We start from the raw sequence: 11,604 nt of genomic DNA on the forward strand, positions 1-11,604 counted from the left end.
ACAACCGTTTCATGGGCGGGTTTTGGCAGGAGCTTTTCCGATTGGTGGGGGCAGAGTTGACATCGAGTACCAGTTATCACCCACAGAGGGATGGGCAGACAGAGATAGTTAACAAGTGGCTGGAGGGCTACTTGCATAACTATGTCAGTGGGCAGCAGCGAGCATGGTTGAAGTGGCCACATCTGGGGGAGTACTGCTACAATACTTCACATCACATGTCCATTGGTATGTCACCATTCTATGCCTTATATGGGTATCATTCTTTATCGTTTGCTAACGTGATGTATGGTGATAGAAGGGCTCCTAGAGCCAAGATTTGGATCCAAGAGAGTTTGGATATTCTCTGAACTCTCAAAGATAACATAGCGACAGCGCAGAACCAGCAGAAGCTGTATGCCAACAAGGGTCGGGTGGAGAGACAGTTCGAGGTAAGGGACATGGTCTACCTACTATTACAGCCATACCAACAGTCGTCACTGAAGCAGAAGGGGGCAAAGAAGCTCAAGCCCCGCTTTTATGGGCCGTACAGGGTGATACACAGGATTAGACAGGTTGCATATGAGTTGGAGTTTCCCCAAGGCAGCAAGATTCATAACTTCTTTCATGTATCATGCCTGAAAAAGGCATTGGGGCAGCAGGTGACAGTGACAGATGAGCTACCACCCATGGATGATGAGGGGCATTTGGTATTGCAGCCGGAGGCTATCATTGATACCAGGGAGAGGCAACTACGGAGTAGGACAGTCTGGGAATTCTTGGTGAGGTGGAAGAATTTGCCGGATGAGGATGCCACTTGGGAGAGTGAGAAGATCTTGCAGCATCCATCACTTTAGTTGCTTGAGGACAAGCAACATTTTGCCGAGGGAGACTGTAATATTCCTAATTAGCCATGGCTAATTGGAATATTCAATTTTGTTCAATTTTTGCCTTCTATAGTTATTTGTAAATAAAAAAGTGAGGAAGGGGGACATAACTCACTTTAGAATAAAAAGTCACTTCCTAGGTAGCACAACGTTGTGACTTAAAGGGGAGCCAATGGGGCCAAAGGGGGACGTAGAAATGGATCCCATGCAAACACATGGAGAGGCTGCGTAGGAGGGAAGGGAAGAACACATGGCAAGAGGAGAAGCACACAAGAGGAGGTGAGCCTAGGGATTGTGAGAGGTAGAGGCTATAAAATAGAGAGGAGCCCCCTCATTTTGGATCATTCAGTTATGAGCATTTTGAGCTAGTCGTTTTGACTTTTGAGCATGCTGGCTGTTTAGCTAGTCTGTAGCACTGTTTAGTGCATTGAGTGTCTCCGTTCAGAGATATCACCCTTAGCCCCGGGGGACTTCGAGTGCCTGCTCGGGCAAGGTATTTCCTTTGGCATTTTAGCAGTAGTTTATCAGCTTTTCAGCAGCAGTTTCATCAGTGTTTTGGAGGACTGCGCAGCACTGAGAGAGGGACGCAGTTCTTTCTGGCAGCAGTGTTGGATTGGGGTTTTTGCAGGAGGATTTATGCTGGGTGATTGAGCAGGGAACCAGCCCTTGCCTATTGGAGGATTTTTAGCAGTTTTTCAGGCAGAGTTTCAAGCAGAGTTTGGAGGGGTTTCCTTCGGTGGCAGCGCAGAGCATTGAGGAAATGCACAGAACCCCAAGGGGGTGATTTTCGGGGGTCGGCTATTCTAGGAGAGCTTTCGGGGTTTTTCTGGGTTTCTTGAGTAGAGCCCGAATCTAGAGTTTCAGCTTTTTCCAAGGAGGGGAGCAGCCCCAAATACTTAGTTGTTTCCTAGCAGCAGCAGCAGCACAACAGCAACATCCACGCAGAGAGGCCATTCTTGTCATTCTGAGAGTATTTCTTCACTTGCCTTTTGCAAGTCGAGGTGTCATCTGTCTAATCACCTCTTGTACTCATTTTATTGCTTAGTATAATAAAATAGCTTAGCATTTCTCGCTGCATTTCTTGTGTATCTACTTATATTTTTGGTTTACATCGTTATATGTTGTTCCACTGTTATTTTATCACTTCTGGGTTATTATATCATTTGCATATATTTGGTTGGAGTTTTTGTTGGGGTTTGAGGAATATTCTGGGTTAGGAATATTACAAGCTGCCTGGTCATCCTCTGTTGCTGCTGTCCAGCTTTCTCCATGCTACATTTCTCCTTCCTATCCCCGCAGCTGCAAACCCTCACTTACCCTTATGCAGCTCCTTCATCACTTGCGTATTTCTTTCAAAAAAAAAAAAACCTCACACTCTTTTCATTCCTCTTCTGTCCGTATTTCCTTTACCCATCGCTCAAACACTCCAGTCATCTCCACACAGCACTCTGCCTGCGTCTACCCTCCTTCCCGCGTTCCTCACATTCAACGTTGCCAATCCTTCCATACATTCCTGCGATTCCTTCTCTGCCAGCGTGTTGCTCTCCCACGCATTTTTTAGCCATTCTCCCGCATCCTTTCCATTACCTATCACATCCCGTCGAATGCCCTCCAACCTGCAAAGAGAATCGTTTTATTGTTTCACGTCTTGGCATCTTGCCATCCTCACTTCACCTCACGCTGTCGTTGTGGCCTCATTCCAGTTATACGCTGCTCTCCATTTCCTTGTCGCTGCCATCTCCTCTTCCGCGTCCCCTCATCCTTGCCCTCACCTGCAAACGCATAACAAAAAAATAATAAAAGGCCTTTGATTTTTTTTTACATGCTATACGTATGGTTGTAGCTTAGGGTTAGGTTCTTAAATTTTGATTTATTTCTTTGTATATTTTATTAAGGAAAATTTTAGTTAGATTTCATTTAATTTAGTTTTAGGTTAGCGTATATTTTCTTTTTTTTATGAAGTGTGTTAATATATAAAAATTTAAAATAAAAAATTTGATTTTCACTTTGTTATATAGTTTTAGATTTAGACTTTTTTACTTTTGATTTGTTTTAGCTTAGAATTAGCTTAGTTTAGTTTAAAGGATTCTAAAGCTTTAGAATAAAAAATCTAAAAAATATAAAACATAAAAAATATTCATAAAATCAAAAAAATAAAATAAATAAAAAAGGGCATAAAAAAGTTTATTTTTTAGGTTTTAGATTTGAGTTTTTAGAATTTAGATTTTATAAATTTTCCCTTTATGTATATATGATAAGGTGTTAGCTTTAGATTTAGATTTTGATTTCTTTTAGTTATACTTTTGCTTATTTTCTATTTCATTTAGATTTAGATTTTTGTCTTTTTTAACTTTAATAAAAATAAAAATAAAAATCATTAAAAAATCAAAAAAAAAAAAATCCAAAATTAAAAATCTAAAAGTTAGACTTTTATTTGTTTTATTTAGATTTAGATTTATTTTTTATAAAAAATAAAAAATATTTAAAAATAAAAACTTTTGAAAAAAGACTAATTAAAAATTGAAAATTCCTTTTGATGTCTTTCGTCTGTTGTGGGATTAATATTTGTCATTTTTATATAGTTAAATGCGCTTAAGTTTTATCTGAAAATTAGTTATTTGAAAGTGATGAATCATTTTATGAACTAGTTAGCATTTGAATTTCATGGTTGAGTAATGAATTTTGATCCTTTGAAATTTAATTGATAGAGCTCTGTGCATCTTTGAATATCTTGCATCTGGTGAAATCAATCATTGCTTGGATTATATAATGCTCGTTACATGTTGGAAATTTTGTAAATATTTTCAAGCAATCATTAAATTACTTCATAAGCAGCATCAGCTAATTAATTACTTGGTTTTCATTAACTCCATAAGGCACTGGTCTTAAGCATTTAAAGATCTAATCAATTTCTAAAATCGATCAAGTGCTGGTTTCCCCCTGCTGTGTCTCCCAAGCCAGCTGATTCCCAGTTGGTCTTCCTTTATCCCATAGGGTCTACCCCCCTTAGCCTGCTCAAGGGAGATGGCTTAAACGGAGAGATCGGGGATCAGGGTGACAGCCCCCAGTCTGAGCGTTGTCATGCTGCCTAGACAATCTGTGTGATAGCAAGCCCCTCCGCAAAATTTCAGAGCTAGAGCACATCCGATGCTACCCAAAATCAACACTCCCTCTTAGCGAGGAATGTACCCTAGCAATACTTCCCAATAGAAGCATCACACTGATCCACGACATCGGTCCTCTACTCTATTGATGCTTGCACAAATACCCCTCATCCACTGCGCTGCTGCAACCTGTACTGCTGCCCATGACACTATAACTATCACTGCTACACTTGTACCACAACTCCCTCTGAATATGCTGCATCTTGATGCCCATAACACTGTCACTGCTAACTGTTGCACTGTGACTCCTTATACTATCTGCTTCTCCTACTAAAATGGATTCTTCACAATCCCCATCTTCTCCCTGAAGTAACCAAACTTTTCTCTTCCTAGGGTGTAATATCCCTTATCAAGGATATTCCTCAAACACCACCAAACTCCAACCAAAGATGGACATGGAGGGCATTTACGAGATATGTCGCCTCGGAAAAGAGGACGAGATCCGAAGGCTACTTGGCCCTTTCCAGACTCTGTCTAAGAGTATAGGAGAAATACACAAGTGGTATAATAGCCGAGAATGCTCAAAGAGATACAAATAACAATGGTGCAACATATAACAATATAACCATAAGCAGATACTCAAGAAATGCAGAGCGAATTGCTAAGCCATTTTATTATACTGAGTAATAGAATGAGTACAGGAGGTGATCAGAAAGATGGCACCTCGACTTGCACTAGGCAAGTGAAGAAATACACTCAGAATAGCAAAGGAATGGCCCCTCTCTGAACTGCGTCCAAGCTACTGAAGAACTACCGTGCTGCTGCTGCTGCTAGAAATCAAATTAGGATTTGGGGCTACTCCCCTCCTTAGAAAAGGCTGAAACTCTGGAATCAGACTCTACTCAAGAAACCCAGAAAAGCCCAGAAAGATTTTCTGAAATGGCCGAACCTCAAAAATCACCCCCTTGGGGTTCTGCACAGTACCTCAATGCTCTGCGCTGCCACTGAATGAAACCCTCTAGAAATATTCTTGAAACCCCTGCCAAAACTCTCCAATATGCAAGGGCTGATCCCCTGCTCTATCTCTCAGCACAAATCCTCCTGCAAACCCTCAACCTAGACTCCTGCCAGAAAGAACTGCGTCCCTCTTTCAGTGTTGCGTAGTCCTCCAAAACGCTAATGAAACTACTGATGAAATGCTGATAAAACTACTACTGAAATGCCAATGAAAATACCTTGCCCGAGCAGGGACTCGAAGTCCGCCGGGGCTAAGGGTGAGATCTCCAAACGAAGGCACTCAATGCACTAAATAGTGTTGCAGACCAGCTAAACAGCCAGTGTGCTCTATGTCGAAATGACTATCACAAATGCTCATAACTGAATGATCCAAAATGAGGGGGCTCCTCTCTCCTTTATAGCCTTTGCCTCTCTCAATCCTAAGGCTCACCTCCTCCTGCGTGATTCCTCTCTTGCCATGTGTTTCTTCCCTCCTGCGCAGTCCCTTCATGTGTCTATGTGGGCTTCATTTCTGCATCCCGCTTTGGCCCCCTTGACTCCCCTCTAAGTCACAACGTTGTGCCACTAGGAAGTGACTTTTTATTCTAAAAGTGAGTTGTGTCCCCCGTCCTCACTTTTTGATTTACAAATAACTGTAGTAGGAAAAAATTGAACAAAATCAAATATTCCAATTAGCCATGGCTAATTAGGAATATTACAATCTCCCCTAACAAAATGTTGCTTGTCCTCAAACAACTAAAGTGATGGATGCTGCAAGATCTTCTCACTCTCCCAAGTGGCATCCTCATCCGGAAAATTCTTCCACCTCACCAAGAATTCCCGGACCGTCCTGCTCCGCAGCTGCCTCTCCCTGGTATCAATGATAGCCTCCGGCTGCAATACCAAATGCCCCTCATCATCCATGGGTGGTAGCTCATCTGTCACTGTCACCTGCTGCCCCAATGCCTTTTTCAGGCATGATACATGAAAAACGTTATGAATCTTGCTGCCTTGGGGCAGCTCCAACTCATATGCAACCTATCCAATCCTGCATATCACCTTGTATGGCCCATAAAAGCGGGGCTTGAGCTTCTCAGCCCCCTTCTGCTTTAGTGATGACTGTCGGTATGGCTGTAATCGTAGGTAGACCATGTCCCCTACCTCGAACTGTCTCTCCACCCGACCCCTGTCAGCATACAGCTTTTGCTGGTTCTGCGTTGTAGCCATGTTATCCTTGAGAGCTCGGAGGATATCCTGACTTTCTTGGATCCAAATCTTGGCTCTTGGAGCCTTGCTATCACCAAACATCATGTCAGCAAAAGATAAAGGATGATACCCATATAAGGCATAGAATGGTGACATACCAATGGACAAGTGATGTGAAGTATTATAGTAGTACTCCCCCAGATGCAGCCACTTCAGCCATGCTCGCTGTTGCCCACTGACATAGTTACGCAAGTAGCCCTCCAGCCACTTGTTAACTATCTTTGTCTGCCCATCCGTCTGTGGGTGATAACTGGTACTCGGTGTTAACTCCGTCCCCACCAACCGGAAAAGCTCCTGCCAAAACCTGCCCATGAAACGGTTGTCCCTATCACTGACGATGGCCTTAGGAAGACCATGTAGCCTGAAGATCTCTCTAAAGAACAGCTCGGCCACCTGTGCTGCTATATAGTGTGTGGATATGGCAAAAAAATGTGCGTACTTCGTTAATCGATCAACGACGATGAAGATACAATCCTTGCCCTGTACCATGGGCAACCCTGTGATGAAGTCCATCAAAATACTCTCCCATTTCCCCTCCGGAATGGGAAGAGGCTGCAATAAACCCGCAGGATGGCTCATCTCTCCTTTGTTCCTCTGGCAAACATCACACTCCCGGATGTGCTGGAGTACGTCCTGCTTGAGGCCTTTCCATGAGAACCTCTCTCTAATGGCCCTGTAAGTTTTGGTAAACCCCTGATGTCCTACCAATGGTGAATCATGTGATTCCTGGAGTGTCTTCTTCTTGAGCTGAGACCCCTCAGTCAAGAAGATCTGGTCCCTGTAATAGATGATCTCATTGACCACCCTGTACTTGTCATCTGCCACCTGCCCATCCAGAACCTCACATGCAAACCTGTCATTGGAGTACTCTACTAAGAGTTGAGCCCTCTAGTCTGTATCCAAGATCATAAGAGACAATGTGGCTGGTCTGCATGAAAGGGCATCTGCTACCACGTTGTTCTTACCCTTGACATACTCACTGTCAAAGTCATATGCTTGGATCTTACTGATCCACTTTTGCTGCCTCTCCTATAGCTGCTTCTGCTCCAAAAAGAACTTGAGGCTATTGTGATCAGTCCTCACCCTGAACCTGTTTCCCACCAAATACTTTCGGTACTTAACCAATGCATGCATGATGGCCAGCATCTCCTTTTCATATATAGAATACAACCTCTCGTGTGGAAGGAGCTTCCGGCTCTCAAAGGCTATAGGGTGACCTCCTTGCATCAACACTGCGCCGATCCCCTCTCCCAACGCATCACACTCCAAAACAAATCGCTGCGTAAAATTTGGCAACGCAAGCACTAGGCACTAGGCAGCTGCTCATAACCTCCTTGAGCCTGTCAAAGGCTCGCTACGCTGTATCTGACCAACTAAATGACCCCTTCCTCGTCAAATCTGTCAGGGGTGCAGCAAGCTGTGAGAAACCTTTGACGAACTTCTGGTAGTAAGTACAAATGCCAATGAATCCTCAAAGTTCCGTCACGTTTCTCGGCTCTAGCCATTCTCTGATGGCCCTGATCTTCTCCTCGTGGACCCTCACTCCGTCCACTCCTATGATGTGTCCCAGATACAACATCTCCGTCAACCCAAACTCACACTTGGAGAGTTTTACATAGAACTGCTGCTCCTGTAAGATACGCAATACCGTCTCAATGTGCTGGAGATGCTCCTCCCAAGTGCTGCTGTAAATGAGAATGTCATTGAAAAGTACCAACACAAACTTCCTCAAGTGACTACGGAAGATTTGATTCATGCAGGACTGAAATGTGGCGGGGGCGTTGGTTAGCCCAAAAGGCATCACCAAGAACTCAAAGTGCCCATAGTGACACCTGAAGGCGGTCTTGGGAATGTCCTGCTCCCTCACGCGAATCTGATGGTACCCAGAACTCAAATCAATCTTTGAGAAGAACCGTGCTCCTCTCAATTCATCCATCAACTCATCGATCCTGGGTATGGGGTACCTGTTCTTCAGGGTCTTCTTGTTCAGGGCCCTGTAGTCAATGCACATCCTCAATGTATCATCCTACTTCTTCACCAACACTACAGAAGAAGCAAAAGGACTTGTGCTCGGTCGAATGTGCCCAAGAGCCAGCAACTCTTGGATAGCCCGCTCAATCTCATCTCGATAGGCCTTGGGGTGCCTATAGGGGGTGGTGATCACTGCCTGTATGCCCTGCTCAAGCTCGATGGTGTGCTCAAACCCCTGATCCAGTAGTTGTCCTGGTGGAATCTCCCCAAACACTATGGCATACCGATCAAGGATGGACTGTATCTCTGGATGCACTGTCTGCCCTGTAGTCCCTGCCTCTGATGCATGAAGCTCCACTACCCACTCTATGTCTCCCTTCCAGAAGACTGCCTCCATCTGATGAGCCGAAACAATCTAAGGCGGATATGTGTGCTGTCCCCGTATCTTCTCATGCCTCCCTGTCTTGTCATCATCCCACTCCATCTCTAGGGTATTCCAATCCATTGTGACCTTCCCTAGAGTGATAAGCCACTGAACACCCAGTATCATGTTGGTGTCCGGAATATCGACCACGAAAAAGTGGTCAGTCAATGTGTAGGTGCCCATCGTCAATGAAAGCTCTGGAACATAACGAGCACACATCATGGTCTGATCTCTTGGGACCAAGACTGAAAACCCATCGAAGCTCTGTCTCTATACCTCTCCGCTCAACCATCTGTGCATCGATGAAGTTGTGGGTCGCCCCACTATCAACCAAAACTGATACTCGCTAGCCACGTACTGTCCCTTGTACGCATAGCGTCAAATACTTGGGAACTCCTCACAATGCTGCAAGGGCCCCTCCAGTGGGTGCAAAAGATGCACCACCTGTTGCTGGTGGTGGAGGTGGCAAAGGTCCCTATATGGCATGGCTATCTCCTGCCTCCACATCATCCTCGTCATCCTCTTCTCCACTGCTCTCGAAGAAGACCTCAATAAAATGTGCTTTGCCAGCAGCACATCAATTTCTTGGTGCCCACGGCTCCTAACATGTGAAGCACAACCGCTTCTTCTTCAGCTCCCTCCTGACATCGTCATCAATCTGTACTCGTCCTGGATTCCCCTTTGGAGGTGGAATCCTCACATCCTTCCCCTTAGACTGAAAATTCTGTCTCTGGGGGTAAGGTGTCCGAGTCCTAGGCAAGACATCCTGTAAGTCTGGGGTCTTGCTGATAGCGTCCTAGAGTGTGGCTGGTCTAGTGGATCGGACTAGACCCCGAAGTGGCTCTGCTAACCCCTCAACATACATATAGACCCTCCGCGCCGTGGATAGGTCTGGCACCATCACAGAGACCCTCAAGAAATCTATAATATAGGTCTCTGGGCTCCCTGTCTATTTGAGCCTCGTCAACTCAATAAAATGCTGCTCTGGAGCCCTCCGATCAAATCGCTCCATCAATCTCCTGGTAAACTCCGCATATGTCATCACTATAGAGTGCCCGAGTGTAACCATCCCATGAAACCACCAATCCTGGGCCTCACCATCCAAATGCAATGTTTCCACCTTGATGGCCTCTGTCTCTGACATCTGGTTAAGCTGGAAATAAATGTCCAGCTTCTCCACCCAAGACTTCGTTGAACTGTTTGATGAACCATTAAACGTAGGCAAGTGGAATCTACTCGCTGCACGGTGGGTGTCACCATCATGGTAATGTCGGTACCTTCTGTGATGGTCGCGGGGTCTACTATCCCGCTGGAGCTGAAAAAAATCTCTGAATGAGAGGGCTTCCCTAAACTCCTGCCCATAGGCCTGGTACTCTACAAAATAATCGCCCATATGTCTGGGCTCTGCCTCCTGCTGGGCTACGGCACCCGTGTCTGCTCATAAGAAAGTGGGCATGGTAGAACGTGTAGGGGCATGTGAGGCCACCTACTGCGCAGTATCACGCTACTCTGGCAAATGGTGGGATGAGCCCGATCTCTCACCAACCTGGAAAATTCATGGGCTCTCACGATGTCTGGCCTCTACTGCCGTGAATCTTTGCCCCATCACCTCAATCTGCCTCGACAGATCCTGCACTGATTTGAGGAGCATGTCCGCAAATCTCTTCCCGTCATCATCTACCATCAGAACCTCTCGCTCAGCGTCCACCACAGGCTCCCTCTGTTCTGCGTCACCACCGGAACATAGTCTCCCTCTCCATAAGTGTTCTCCAACCTACGCCCAGTGTCTCTATATCTCCGACCTCTAATAGATATAGGGTTTTTCCCCCGGTGTCATAGATTGCTAGCTCCACAGGCTGAGCCAGATCTATGCTCTGATACCACTGTAATATCCCTTATCAGGAATATTCCTCAAACACCAGCAAACTCCAACCAAAGATGGACTGGGAGGGCATTTACCAAATATGTCGCCTCTGAAAAGAGGACGAGATCCGGAGGCTACCTAGCCCTTTCCAGACTCTGTCTAAGAGTATAGGAGAAATACACAAGTGGTATAATAGCCGAGAATGCTCAAAGAGATACAAATAACAATGGTGCAACATATAAAAATATAACCATAAGCAGATACTCAAGAAATCTAGAGAGAATTGCTAAGCTATTTTATTATACTGAGTAATAGAATGAGTACAGGAGGTGTTCAGAAAGATGGCACCTCGACATGCACTAGGCAAGTGAAGAAATACACTCAGAATAGCAAAGGAATGACCCCTCTCTGAACTGCATCCAAGCTGCTGGAGAACTGTCGTACTGCTGCTGCTGCTAGAAATCAAATGAAGATTTGGGGCTGCTCCCCTCCTCAGAAAAGGCTGAAACTCTGGAATCGGACTCTACTCAAGAAACTTAGAAAAGACCAGAAAGATTTTCTGAAATGGCCAACCCCTGAAAATCACCCCCCTGGGGTTCTGTGCAGTCCCTCAATGCTCTGCGCTGCCACTAAATGAAATCCTCCAGAAATCTGCCTGAAACCCCTGCCAAAACTCTCCAATATGCAAGGGTTAATCCCCTGCTCTATCTCTCAGCACAAATCCTCCTGTAAACCCTCAACCCAGACTCCTGCCAGAAAGAACTACATCCCTCTCTCAGTGCTGCGCAGTCGTCCAAAACACTGATGAAACTTCTACTGAAATGCTGATAAAACTACTGCTAAAATGCCAACAGAAATGCCTTGCCCGAGTAGGCATTCGAAGTCCCCCGGGGCTAAGGGTGAGATCTCCGAACGGAGACACTCAATGCACTAAACAGTGCTGCAAACTAGCTAAACAGCTAGCGTGCTCTAAGTCGAAATGACTATCACAAATGCTCATAACTAAATGTTCCAAAATGAGGGGGCTCCTCTCTCCTTTATAGCCTTTGCCTCTCTCAATCCCAAGGCTCACCTCCTCCTGCATGATTCCTCTCCTTCCATGTGTTTCTTCCCTCC

This window comes from Pinus tabuliformis, chromosome 4_2, assembly GCF_031772625.1.
Source record: "Pinus tabuliformis cultivar Carrire ecotype Pingquan chromosome 4_2, CPIR1, whole genome shotgun sequence".
Lineage (NCBI taxonomy): Eukaryota > Viridiplantae > Streptophyta > Pinopsida > Pinales > Pinaceae > Pinus > Pinus tabuliformis.